This window comes from Phaethon aethereus (genome assembly GCF_964289735.1).
Source record: "Phaethon aethereus genome assembly, chromosome: 3".
Classification (NCBI taxonomy): Eukaryota; Metazoa; Chordata; class Aves; order Phaethontiformes; family Phaethontidae; genus Phaethon; species Phaethon aethereus.
The window spans coordinates 129,575,943-129,591,032 of record NC_138576.1 but is presented as its reverse complement, the minus strand read 5'-3'; the positions used below and the strand labels follow the sequence as shown (position 1 = coordinate 129,591,032).

Below are 15,090 nucleotides of genomic sequence, written 5' to 3'. Positions count from 1 at the left end.
TAACTAAGGGTGGAATGGGACCTGTACTTACACCTTTAAAAGAAAATATTGCTAAAATATGTATACAACATAAATATTACACTAACCATGCTCATTCTGCTGTAGTAAGCGCGGAGATCTCTGCACTTAGATCTTCTCATATTGCAGAAGACTTGTGTCAATCAGCCCGGAGAAGCAAACACTTAGGAGCTACTGTTTGGTCTAGACAGCACTCTGCTCAGCTAAGAGAAGTGCTTCCAGAAAATGAGAGCACATGCCAAAGCATGATACTACCAAACACTGCAAGAATGCCTCAGCGATACAGCAATCTATACCCTCTCCGCCAAATCATTACTTTCTGCAGCGTTACACTGCAGATGGGATGACTTCAATTACCCCTTTTACACTAGGCAGAATATATTTTTACTCTGTTCCTTTAAAGCAGCAGCTGAAAGGCAAGTACAGGTAATCAGAACTCTTTAAGTGTGTTTCTTCAGCAGATACATGCCTAGAAGATGGTACAGCAGCTTTGGAGGATTGCTGCAAGGTAGTTACTCATGGCCACACACCCAGATGGACTTGCACCTGCCTGCGGAGGAACAAGAGGGAAAGAGAAAACAAGTGAAGGGCAAGATGTTTCTTCTTATTCCTTCATCAGGATGCTCTGTTTGCTGCCAAAATTTCACCACGATTTTCTACATTTTTTTCTGCTGACAATGGCTTAAACTTGAGTCTAAATGATTACAGAGAGTAGGAAAGGGACTGCACAGAAACGACATCCCAGAGGTGTCTTTGTGTAAGCAGAACTGCATCCTTATAACTATCAGCTTGTAAAGGAATGGCATGATTTTATAAACAAGCCTTATTAAATGCACATGCTGAATGAATTTGTTCCTAAAAAAAGCCTAATTCATTTGGTTATAACTTAATCACAGTCAGGGGAATGACATCTCGGAAGAACTTAAATAAGATCACAGTCTTTGACTTGCAGAACATCACTAATGGAGAAAGCGGAGGCACCAAAGCTGAGCGTCATGCAGCTGGTACTTCACACAAACTGGTACATTCCCAAACAAAGCATGCCCACTTCCCCAAAAGCTTGAGAAAAACACATTTTTCTTGCAGATATGTCAGTAACCTGAGAGTTAAACTGCCTCAGTTACAAAAAGGAGCAGTGGATCACGCTTATACTCGTCTAAATGACTGTTAAATTGTGGGGTCAGCAATGAGAGGATGAGTTAGCATACGGAAATGCTGGAAAAGGAATTAAAGAGAACTGTTTTGGAAGTTTATCTGTTAGGGTAATGAAAACACTCAACATTCACATTAGAATTGGTCCAAAAGAGTATAGTGGCATGAAGAAAATCCATGACTAAAGATCAACATGGCTGGGAACTGTCGTGACATAGAAAAGTTTCCCTGTGCCTTACCTTAGACACCCATGATGCTACAGAACAGCACACTGAAGGTACAACAAAACCAGGGCTCTTTATACTCATTTTGCAAATAACAGCTGAAATTTAGAGGGCCAGCAATATGGTTCACTTTTCTAAACAACGTGGCTTCAGCCCCATACCTAAGACTTTTATTTCACTGTGTATTTTGCTTCTCCAGGATACAGTCTTACTCAAAGCACAGGCTAAAAATGCATACCGAGGGATGAAAGAATGACTGGACCAGACAGATGGTCTGCCTTTGGATGTTGAAAAGGATTTTGAGAGAGTTGAGTAGTATGACTTAATTCTCATCCTGAATATTTAAGATAAACACAGATCAATCCAAATTAGGTAAAGCACAACAACAGTACTACACTACTGTGCTGTATATAAAAACCAACAGCAGATCATGAATGCAAAAATGCCCTAAGAAAAAGTGCCCTTTTTCTCCTTTGCTAATCAATCTAGCTCTAAAGTTGCTCACGATAGTAATCTGACATTCAAACTCAGCACAACTATTTGACTACGCATTCTTAATATACAGAAATCTTCTGAGACTTTTTTTTCCTTAAAAATCCTGACACTCTTGAAATAGTTCCTCTTCTGTCTAATCAGGGAACAGAAATTTACTTTTTCAAATAATGCAACAATTTATTCAGTCTGCATGAATCATTGACTCAGCATGCTACTGCACAGCCAAAACGCACAGAGGTAAAGCAGCAGAAACACTCAAAGTATTTAGGAACTTCTGTCCTACTGTTTTCTCGCAATTCTGGACCATTGTTACAATAGTCCCTATAAGTCCAGCACCACTGATGGATCGCACTCCATCCTAAAATCTCATTATAATGAATACTAAAAAACACAAACAACACAGCTGTCTCAGTCCTGATGCTCTAAATTTAACAAAAAGATTAAATACAAGGGGAGGAAAATAGGCATCTGCAGGCATTGCGTTTCTAATACGTGCTAAAATGAAAAATTATTTTATTTGCTGGTGTCTGTATATCTGCTTCAATGATACAAAGGAAGCTTAAAAATTGTTCTGGGCATTAAAAAGAACACTAAAGTCCATGTGAGCCTTTTATTTGTAACCACCGGTTTTACAGATATTGTAATTGACATGAAAAACTGAAACTAAAAGTAGAATCTCTCCACTTTGCTTTGAGAGCCCTGTACTTCGTGTGTTGACTTTTGGGATTCCAAAATGCACGTTGCTGTGGTATTTTAAAAAAACGGAAATGCTGGCATGCAAATCCTATTCAACAACTTGAGAATACCAAGGGCTTTTACAAGGCAAAGAACACGTTAAAAGTTCATTAATTAAACAGTGCTTGTGAACAGATGGAATGGCTATCTGGGTCCTAATTACTGTAAGTTGGTACAGAGGTTCACAGACCTTAATGAGGTTCAATAAAATGAATGATTACACATCAATCACAATTAGAGAAACCTGTAAGATGAGCTGAATTATCATGGCAACAAGTCATAAAACATGGGAGCACAAACCCCAATAGGCTGTGCAAAAGCCTACAAAGAAGACGTTTCTGAATTAAAACAGTTCTTCTGGATTGGAACAATTCCTCTCTACTGCCAACCTCATAAAAACGCTCAGTGATTTAACTCTAAGGGCTGCACTGTCCCTCTGACATCCCGGAGGATTGATTAGCCATAGGAGAGTGCAGGGTACTACAGCACCTAAAGGGTTAGCAACAGCAAAGCAAACAAGGCAGTGATCTGAAAAATAACCAGTTAGGGAAATGACGAGAATGGGAACCCTTTCTTGTACATTAAATACGTTGTTGAAAATAAAGACACCGATGTTTCTTTTTATCTTCCCGGGGAAAGGGAGATGTCAAACATCAGGTACAGAGGCTGTGTAAAACCAGCACGATTAGAAAATGCAGCTACGTGGAAAACCGTGTAGTTGAGGTTACTCAGACTGGTATATGTGGGTGTAACTGCTATTCCTACAACTCCCAACCTTTAAATAACATGGAGTTTTATTTAAAAGTTAAGGACAGAACAACAATCCCAGCCACTTCCATTTCTTACCACTGGAGCCGCCTGTGGGAAACTCTGTTTTCAGAGCCTCAGATTTCCCAGCTGTGATAGATGCCAGTAGCAGGGAGAGGAAGGTGGTAAGGTGGAGACCAAAATTAATAGTAAGGGGAGGAGTTCACTTAGGACACGTAAAGTCTCTGAACATCGGCATCAGTGCTCGTTCCCCAAAGTAATGGCTCTATACTTTTATCATCTTCTCTGTATTGCTACACTTCTATCCCCTTAATGGTTAGTCTGGCAGACACAGCCCTTAAAAACTCCAGAAGGCAACTTTCAATACCAGGAAGTTAGACCACAGGTATGGCAGAAGTTAAGGTAAGATTTTTCAGGAACAAGAGAAAAGAAAAATGCATGCTAGCTTGAGGTTATTTACTAAATTTTAATTACTTCACTTTCATGATGCTGCATTTCTGGTATCAAGACTTCGCAGTAATGAGAAACTGAGCTAATGCCAAGTTTGTTTGTCACAGTGATAACACTAAGATTTCTAAGTGAAATAACTGCTACTTGAACAACAGTGCTTTGCCTAGCTGAAAGATGGACAGCAGAATGCCTATTTTATTAAGGAAGCCAACAAACTGTAGACTAGCAAGGTTTTGTAAGATTATCTACATTGTTATACATGTGAAAATGAATGATACGGATAATCCTAAATACGTACAACAAATCTAGCTGTTCAGCAGAAGTTACAGGTTCTTGAAAAAAACCTGGCCCAGGCCAATTCGGAGAAAGTATTAAAAACCAGCAAATTAACTGAGATTTTTTTTTTTTAAAACAGAAAATGCTGTACATGTACTAGATTGTTACTTAGCATTAGATTTAAGAAATCATTAAAAGCCATCTGCTCCTGTTTATACACTAGAACCCTGACAGTTAGTCTTACTGTGAAATACACACACAAGTATGATACTGAGGAAAGAAAAAACACAGATTAAGTATGCCAGCCAATAAATTCACTATGAAAAAGTAGCTTTCTCCTATTCCTCTCTCTTGCTGCCTCCATGTTTATGTCCCCAGCAAAAATTAATTTTTTATTAGAAAAAGTCCCCAGGAACAGGATGGCTTTAAAAGTTTTTCAAGCGCACATAAAGGGAAAGCCTTTCCTCTTTAAAGAATGATATAAGATTATAGTGCTACCCATTAAAGTCGCTTTTCTATAATACACACAAAAATTATGTACCTCAGCCTCTTAGTATCAGCTGCACAGAATCAGTTAGGTTGGAGGTATGTCAGGAGGTGATCCAGTCTCACCTTCTCAAAGCACGGTCAACACTAAATTCAGAAGCTCATTTTTACTGAGAGAAACAAAGCAATTAAGAAAATTCAAAGCTAAACCTAAAAACATTTTTCCTGTTTAGAAAATGATTTCTTAACTTTTGAATGAAGTGATTGCAGCATATGCGGTTCATGAAAAACAAACTGAAGTCAGGTTTTCTTTAAAAGAAAAAGAGAAGAAAAGTTTGAAAAATTATGTAAACCTATATTGGCGATTACGCATTTTGTATTAATGTAAGTGCCCAGATCCTTGGGGACGCGCAGGTGAAAATCTGCACACCTAGCTGGTCTTCTGCATCCTTTGCACCTTCTCACCACCTGTGGAGAGGCGAACGCATGGTTTCAGGGACACGGGAACTGCCTTGCTGGATCGAAACCGCAGTTTCCGAGGTCAGCACCCATGGCAAGGACATGGTACATCACACCGGACCCACTGGGAACCCCACAGCAGGCTGGAGTGGAGTCACCAGCCCCACAAAAGCTCTCAAACTATCCCCTAGTAAAGACTTTCTGAAGCCAGGACTTCTCCTTAGAAACATCCCCCGCAGGAGCATTAACCCTGATGACGCACGGCCCGCAGGGGTTCCCTGTAACAAGTTGCTCACGGGGAGCCCGAACTACCGAGCTCGGCCACCTTCATCTTTCACCGCAGGTCCCTTTGTTCCTTTGTTGCAATGAAGGGAGCGGGGAGCTTCCTGCCGTGCCGCCCGCTCCCTTCCCTACTGCTCATACTTCCCTTATGCTTTTTGTCTCGTAACAACAGTAAGCAAGCCTCAGCTTTTCACTCTAACGAGTCTTTTCATGACCTATATAATTCTACATTCATGCAGAGTACCCACGTGCCATGCAACCAGAACGTGCTTTAGTTTTCTCTGAGTTTTGCAGCTTAATTTGATGATTACACTGTAAAAATTAAGACGTATCCTTTTAATCTAAATTACTCAGGGTAATTTAACTTAATTTTATTAAAACATAGGAACGATTGCGGTACGTTCTGCACAAAGGAATTAGACTGGAAGGTTAAGAATCGGCATCAGCGATACCAGCAGCTCCCTCTAGTTGGAAAGTCTATTATTTTTCTCCCCGAAGAACCACTATATAGGAAAGATAGCCAGATATTACAAGCTTCTTACAGTAAGTGGCTTGGCAACTGGCACCGTAATATATGATCATTGTAGACCTACTAGCTACATTGCTTTGATTCTCTCTTAAATGAAAATAACTTTTTATTATCTATGCTGACTTCTGACTATTTTTGTAATAGGTAACTACCAAAAAATTAAAAATTCCCAACATTTGACAATGAATCTACTGTGGAACAAAAAAAATTGCTGTATGTTAAAACAGTGATTTGAAAACTGTGTTTTACTGAAATACAAAATAAGTGTTAGAACTTGCATATGCTTTAAATAAATATAGGGTTTCATATATTGATCCAGAAGCCACCTCCTTACATTTCCAAGGCTTTGAAACTAAAGAAGAGGCTTTTTAGCCTGAGGGGTTAAAAGTGTGGGTGTGGAAGTGGGCTTTTGTTAGAAAAATTAGCAATGCTATGAGTCATTGTGCATTAGCGGCAGAATAGTTTTGCATCTTGTATGAATCCAGACACCATATGCCATGCGAGGGCCTGCTACTTTATGCGGTGCCGCTGCTGACGGGCGGCCACGTGGGCATCCCCAGTGGAAAGGCTGTCTGCGCGCGGCGGCGAGCGCAGGAACCCGGTGATCCGAACACGCTGGACATTGTCGCGAGCAGCAGGAACAGCTGGTAAGCTAGCAAAGCTAGCAGAGCTAGCAAAGCCAGCGCGCCGCAGCGGCGGCGGCGAGCCAGCATGCTAATGAGACGGCGAGCGCGTACAAAGCCCGCCACAGAGGGGATCGACCCCAGTGCTGTTGGGTCCTGCACGGCTCAGATTTGGGAGGTTTTAGCCTGCTCCTTGAAAACCGCACTGCCGCTGCTCCCCTGCGCTCGCTGGTCTCCCCAGGGCTGCAGCAAGGGCTCGGGGATGGACGCCTTGCTCTGCTCAAATACAAGTGTCATCTTTATTCTTGGCAGTGATGCAGCAAGCGGGTCAAGATGACAACCCTTAGCCAGGCAAAACTCACGCTGAAGCCAATGTGCATTTTGTCCACGTGAGGATTGAACAGCCTGAATTAAATATAAAGCCCATTCAGATAAAACCCTATTTTCCTTTTTTTCCCCCCACCCATTTGTGACAAAAACCAAACAAAAATAACCCTAGGAAATCCAAAGTGCAAGTGAGCATTCATAAGCAAGTTTCCAAAAGATACAACGGAGGTTTTGGCTACACAAATCCCTTCAAAGTTAACAGGAGCAGAACAGCAAAATCATCAAAACTTACTTGGAAAACACAAAGAGCACACACCCCTTTAATTTTCCTGGTGTATAAGTGAAAAATAAAAAAACGCACCAAAAAAACGTGTCAGATTGAATAAAGGACTTAGCAGTAACAGGAAAGTATCAATTTTGCTTCTGTCAAAATTTAACAAGAGCCTCTCATTAAATGCAAGTTAGAGGTTCTTTGTCTAATGCGACAGAAAACATAAAACACCGAGAGCAATAAGGTGTTTGGACCTCTGGATATCTCACTTGAAGGGAGTGGGAGCTTAGGTTCACACCTTACTACTAAAGGTACGTTTACTAGTTAGTTATGAACAAAAAACCTATACCACACCGACTCGATGTTTGTTACTGCAAGTTAAATTGAAGGCAGACTTCCATCACAGACCTCCTGGAAGCCCTTTGGGTAGGGCATGATTACACTAACAAAACTGCACTTCCAATAAACTTGTTTTATTTTTACAGAGAATAACAGAAACACTCTGATTGCTATCAGCTTGACCAAACTGTAGGTATTTCATGAGCAATGCCACCAAAGCTGGCAGACTGCAGGCGAGAGACAAGTGGCCAGTTAATCTAGAAATGTGGCCAACATCAAGCGGCTCTAAGCACCCCGTAAGGTACCCCGTGAATACCCACTAGCTATCGCCCAGTCAGTAAAAACCTCAGAATCCGTACGTTTCCCTCTTCAGCCCTTGCTCCTGGTGCTCTTCGCAGGCTGGCAGAGAAATCTACTGTATTTTGCTTGTGAGTATATGAAGAACTATAATGTGCTTTTACAGTTTTAAACTGGATAAACACTACTCCCAGCAATCTTAAGAACAGCAGTGGCACACGAAACCTTTTGCACAACTCGAGTTTGATTCAGTGCTAGGACACAAGTTTAATGCGGTACTTAAATAAAAACCCCAGTATCCTGCAAAATTATTCATGAACAAATGAAATATTACTGATGAAGAAATGGAATAAAGAAACCAAGTGCTTAATTCAAAGGGGCAGCTTCTCCATGGCAGAGGAGAGTTAGGATTCAAATTCCCAACTCCCTATCCTGATATGTTGCTTATACTTTATGTACTATACTATTTCCAGCAAGATCATGACTTTCCAGTCTTCGGTAGGGGCTAAAGAGGTATGACTGTGCATTTTAGGAAACTTGCTTTCAATTAGTGCACATGTATATCATTTAAGAAATCCAAAGTTGAGTTTGGGGGTGGTTTTCTTCCTATTTCTGACATGTATCACACAGTGAATTCACTTTTCATTTAAAAAAAACCCAAATATTACACTCATGATGTCACTTAACCAGAGGTGCATTTTTGGAACTACCCATTAAATCGCTTAGCAAATAAAAGCCTTTAAAACTGTTGAGGTCTATTTACGCTTACGGAAGCGTACAGCTGCTGCACAGAGATCATCATCAGGAGGGGCAGCAGTTACTGCCATTTAAAATTCTGCTACAGAATAAGCTTGGGACTTTCTCAACAACCCTCTGTGATTTTTACAGCTTCCAGCCGCAGAGAAGAATAATGATGCCCCATGCTATAGCAGAAAAATAAATTGTATCGTTAACACACATACTTCACTGCTGCCTCCGTTGCCTTCTGTAAAGTGGTGAAGCTCACCAGCAGTTCACAGTTCACGCATATACAAGGCGTGTGTCTAACAAGGGACTATGAGTAAGGACAGGTGTGCACAGACACGTGCACAAAAATACAGAAATTTAAAACCATTGTGTCCGTACATCATTCAGCAGCATGTGAAGTTTAAATCCGCAGAAGCATTATATACTCTGTATATATTCACAAGCGGGATGCAGTAGATTTCTCTGCAAGTCTATGAAGAGCACTATGAATAAGAGCTGAAGAGACGCCTCCACAATCCCATGTAATGCCACCTAAAAGCTTTGCCTCGCATGACTTATTACAGGCTGGAGCAGATTAGAGGCATCGATCGCTGCCTGGAGAAGGTTCTCGCTGCGAGGAGGGAAGGCAGCCGCAGAGACAGACAGCCCGGCCATCGATCCGCTCCAGCGGGGAGCTGCGCTGCAGAATGAAGGTCAGTGCTGCTTTACGCCACCCCGCACAGTCACTGCCGCATTCATCAGCATCCCTCAGAGACCGCTGCGACGGGACCAAATACTTCTGTCTGAAACTCAAACCCTCACGCAAGGGCTGGTTACAGCAACTGCTAGAAAAGCGAAGGACGGCACGTTAAACCTGCTGCTCTCCGCAGACAAAGCACCAGAGGACGGACTCCAGACAGACACTCCTGCGAGCCAGAACCGATCACTTCGGCAGAAAACTGTCAGGTGCCATGTCATATAAATTGTCACAGCTCCTCTGACACATGCTTTAGAATTTCATAGTAATTTCTAACAGCATCTATATAGCTGGAGGGCATAACTTCTCTGGATGAAATAAAAGGAACAAACTGTGAACCCTTCTCTAAAAAGAGTAACAGGCTTTCTATTTAGTTTTCACAGTACGATCAAACACCCCTTTATAATCAAAGCGGAGTTCTAAATGCAAGCTCAACAAAGCACATTTTGAAAGGTATGCGAAATGTGTTTTCAGGCATCTGACATTACGTGCACCTACAAATTATGACAGCCATTCACACAATTATGTCCATCAGAGCAAATATCTATCTTTTTTACTCTCTGATAAAGCAGGTAAGCAGATCAGTCCCTCTACGTTATGTTAATCAGAAACTGGCTTAAACAAAAAAAAAGAAATTAATTCAGAATTCAAAGTTGATGCTCTTTGCTTAATCTTCTTGATTCCAGACATGACTGGAATATATAGTACATGTGTCAATATCTGGATGCAATATAATGAATTAAAGTTATGGATATCTTTTTTTGTTATGTATTTAGATGGTCTTTTGATTTTATCCTAATGAACTACTTGTTTGGTATAGTTAAGTAGGCATATCATATTCACTACAGTGGATAAAACTTGTTGTTCACGTATCACATTACTTCTCCAAAGTAAGGGCTGTGTTTTCCTCTGCTTCACAAACAGGATTGCAAATTGTAAGCAGGGAAATGGTGACATCCAGTGCTCAGATATTATGTAAAGCGTATGCATCCTCATCATGCTCTTTTTTTGTTCTAATGCACAGATGCGTTACATTGCAGCAAAGTACTGTGAACATCCACAATAAACTTAAGAACTTAAAATTTTTTTACCTTCATGTTTTCTCTTTGAATGAACAACAAATAACGCAAACAACTTTGGAAACAACACCATAACCTGTTACTGCGGTAATTTGTTTCTTCCTACCAGACCAAGATTGTTTAGGTCAGCCCTTACATAATTCTATTTATATTAAAGAAAAAGGCAGAAGCAGCACAGCTTATAGTAGAGATTTGTTAGGGTTACATCTCCAAGAACACTTGCACAGCTACCTGAAACGGACAATTTCAACGGCAAAAATACTGACTGACAGACACGAGTCTGCGTGCCCACCCCAACCAGTTACTACTTCTTCCCCTGTAGAGTAACACAGCACTGTACTCTAATCAAGATGCTATAGGAGAGTACAAAATGTACGCAGGAATCAAAAGGCTGAATAAGAACAAACCCCTTTTCTTTCCATAAGACCAAACCAATTTATCCTAAAAGTGAGATTGCTTAAAAAGATTATTTTATAATAAACATGTTAACTCTCAGTAAGTCCCAGGAACTAACTCCCTATTTACTCCTTCCCAGGAAGACACATGTAGCTTAAACTGCTAAGAAAATAATTCAAAGACTACAAGAAATCAACAAAACACACAGGAAAGAAGCCAACTGGTACTTGCATATAGGAACATTTTCTACCCTCCAGTTGGTTGCTTACAAAAAGCTGGTCGAACCTGGGGTAACACTGACAGATCGTCTCCTACTTTTCCTCAAATTCAGTTAGGGACAGCAGATAGGACTGGAAGTACGGTAGTTATTTGCAATGGTAGGGCATGGGGGAAGTGGCAAGTTAATGTTTTTCAATTAAAAAGAAGCTTTTTTTTAGTGGAAAAGTGGAAACAGAGATACGGGCATTCACATTCAGGTACATGGGGCCACTTCACAGAACATGACAGAAATTCACCACAGTTTCCTCTTCACCACTGTGGCCATTTTTCCAACTCGGAGAAGCTTTACCTTCCAGTTAAGCAGCAGGCAAAAAGGCTCAAAAAGCATTGCTCCACCTCACACATTTTTCTAGAACAAACTAGGTCTGGCACTATCTTTCAGCCAGCACAATTTAAAGAACGGCTGTCTTAATTGTGAAGATAATTTTGCACTATACTTTTTTTTTTTTTAAAGATGATAAAAGAAATAAGAATCCAGGATATTCACCTCTAATGTCATCATGAAACACGTGACATGGGAAAGAATAAGCATCCTGGTTATGAAATTTCATAAGTAAAACCTGAGACCAACTTACAAATCTCTCAACAAGAACAGTTTACTTCAAGGAGCAAGGAAACTACTCCATTTCAAAAGACAATCTGGATTCCAGGTAGTCAAAATTACATTTCCCTATGCATTTTAAGGGCAGCTTTTTGCTCAGACATCACTATTGCCAAAATCCAAAGCTTTTTTGGAGACCAACATTAAACTATGCACCAACCAAGGCTTGGAGACTTATTAAGCTGCAGGCTTAGTTACATTTTTGTATTTGGAGGTTTACTAACACCCGAGCTTGAAAACTGTCAGCTTAAACAGCAGCTGTAAATCAGACCCATAATAAAGACTTAAAATACAAACCCAGTTCCCCCCTCCAGTATTTATCTTTACAGATAGGACCAGCTCCCAAAGATGTGCACTACTACAGCTTTGGGTGACTGGGACTCCAGAATGTATAAATGTTCAAAAATTCTTTTCCAACATACAACTAATTTAATATAAATTGGTAGGGAGCACTAAGATCCAGTTTTACATCACCACCCCTACCATTCTTTTTGAAATATTCAATATTACTGGAACCAGAACAGACCCTTGCTTAGAAGGTCCTGCTCAATCCAATTACAATTACCAAATCACTGCAACAAAACACCAAATTACAAATGCACTGTTTTTCACCCCTGTTCTTAACTCCTAAGGCATTCTTCTTACAGGTGTTACTCCTAAATACTGACAATTAGCAACCTCTGCTTTAACTGGGCTTAATTAAGAGGAACTTTAATATTGATACATAATTATTCATCTGTGAGATTAGTTGTTCCTTCCTTTCCCCAGCACATAAAAAGGTGGCTCTAATGGTCTCAAAAATTTGCATAAATACGTACATTTTTACACAAAAAATTTAGTAAGTTTAAATACTATTCTTTCTTGGTTTTATATAATCTAGGCCTCCTTATTGTTTATGACTTCCATGAAATATACAGGCGTATCTAAAATAAAAATTATTGCCTGAAAAGGCAGACTGGTGAGGCTGCTGAAACACATTACCTCCCACTCAACAGTTACTCAAGGATGGTGAGAGCACCAATTAGTAGAGTCTGCAGCCACTCGCTCTCAGTGCTTCATTGCACCAAGAATGAATGCACTCCTGAAAAATGGTTATTTTGAACATATACAAATGTATAATCGTCCATGACCACGTAAACATTGCAGCAGCCACCGACAACTGAGCTATGTGTTAACCACCCTGGTTTTGCTCCTGTGTAATGCCGTCGCATGCCATTTGATGTATACAGAGAACCTGTAGCCAGAATGGCTTTAAACTGAAGTTTAAATATAGTTAATTATTTTTTAATGAATATTTCCCTTCCCGTAATGAATTCCTTCAAATAGAAACAGTTACATAAACACCAAAAATAGATTCAACAACAAAATCTGATGTGGTCTGCCATAGTTACCTTCCTCATTTTCAAAGAGATTTCCAACAGAAAAATGTATTTGGGTACGACAGTGGAATTTGTCTCATCATGACCAAGCGATTACAGCACACAGCGAGATTCTCCTGTGGCTCTGCGGTCCTGGTCCCCATGGAAACCGGACTCAGATATTGTCCTCCACTCGCTGGAGCGCTGAGACTTGGGAGCCTTTTGTGCCTGATGAGATTTCTTCCACAACCTTCCAGCAACAGACCCTACGCTTCCTCCTGACTCTTTCCTAATTGAGATGCAAATTAATCTCTGTGGCTGATTACACTTCCCTTAAAGCCCCTGACAAGTGCAGCTGTAACCAGAGTTTACAGACTTCCCAACAAGTGACTTCAGCTGTCACTACCGGCAAGACACCACCCCAGCGCGCCGGCACGCAACCCCGCGGGCACCACTACCAGCTCCTTCCCCTCACACCTTGCAAGGCAGGAGCGAGGGCCAGGGCTCTGCTCCGCTGGCAGCGCAGCCCCCGCAGGTATCGCACACCCTGCCACTGCTTTAACACGAGCGCCACGGACTGGGTGTCTTACCGCCCGTGAACCATTTACACCAGAAAAAGCGTGCAATCAGTTTTAACCACACTGGAATAGAGAACATTTTTAGCTACTAACCCTTGTTATGGATGCTGACTTCTAACACGACGCGTGTGCCAAAGAGAAGCAGCAGACCGCCCTGCCTCACACGAGCTTTTCTGCACTCACCCCAACTGCAAGGTCTAATGTGCCGCCAAACATCACTCATTACTTTTCCAGCATTACTGCTTTTGATTTCTCCCTTCTATTGAAATCTTTTCAGTTATTTCACCTTTGAGTTATTTGCATCTCCAGTCTGACAAAATTACTCAACTCTTTCATTTAGTGGCCTAATTGCTGGGTCTGCTTTCCCCCTGTTCTCCTTGTAGCAGCTGGCAAAGCAACCACCAGAGCAAAGTCATTGACTGCAAGTCCACCCTTTGGGAGCTACAAAGCAGTGTTACCGCATTGGACAGAGTTCAAACACCATCTTTACACATCTATACATTTACATTCCAATTTCTCGCTCACTAAAAACTTTCTGCTTATAGGGAGTAATTATTGTTGACCTTTGCTGTAGGAAAAGAAGTATTTAATTATCTATAGTAAGAGTTGTGGACAGCTTTCTCTCCCACTCCAGTGTCATCCTGATGGGATCTTCCCACCACATTAGCTTTGTCCAGTTTCAGAAGTTTCTCAATCCACTTTCATTTATCAAACAGACAAGTGGCAGTTGATTCACTACAGATATCGTTGGCGCAAAAGCAGACACAAAAAAGGAAGAAAAGAATCCGGGGACAGATGCTGTTTCAGCTAGACCTCAAACATATGCTGAGACGTGGCATGTGCTATCATATTTGCACTGCTCATGGTTCCCTGGGGATGAGGAAGGACCCGGAGAAGGAGCCTGTCGGGCAGCGGGAGCACAGCGGGCTGGTGAGCACTGTTGGCTCACAAAATGTTGAAAACCAAAAGATGAGCAGGATGGGGAATCAGAGGACTCTGACGGGGAGCGAGGTGGTGGGATAGCAGTAAGAGGCCACAGGAGCTCTTAATTCTTCTAACTGCTGTTACTTATGTTAATTTTACTACACTATTTTATTATACACTGACTACACAAGCAGATGGATGAAGCTAAATTCTGCATAGAATGCATTTTAATATTAGCTAGATTTCTCTCATCAAAAGTGGAAAACTTGGCAAGTTGCGAATCATTTGTTAGGTACTACCATAGTTTTGCAACTGCTGTATTGCATTCAATTGCTTATGCAACCACCATGAAGTGTCTTTGTTCTAAAACGAGTGAACAGTGAAGTTAATAAAATATAAGTTTCTTTAACCACAATGCTACTTGTAAATTCTGACGATTTTTTCAAAGTATACTGGATAAAATTTAGCCTTCAAAAAAAAAAGTACGCGGAGGATATTTTGTGTTTTAAAAGAGTGCGTTTCAAACTAATAAAGCAATGTTCTTTCAAAAATCAAAACATTTCATATACAAACTCTTCTCAAAGTCATCTGATTAGAAAAATATTCAAATCAAAAGCTCCTCAAAGAAAACAAACTGCAATGAGCGTTGGTCACAAGATAA

At 40.8% G+C, this 15,090-nt stretch overlaps 1 protein-coding gene across 1 annotated transcript in view; it reads right to left on the bottom strand.

Annotated features, from left to right (window-relative positions):
• Nucleotides 1–15,090, bottom strand: part of RALGAPA2 (Ral GTPase activating protein catalytic subunit alpha 2) — a gene marked incomplete at its 3' end in the record, with an annotated part of 131,040 nt that overhangs the window by 32,567 nt on the left and 83,383 nt on the right. The gene's annotated exons all lie outside the window — the stretch shown is intronic.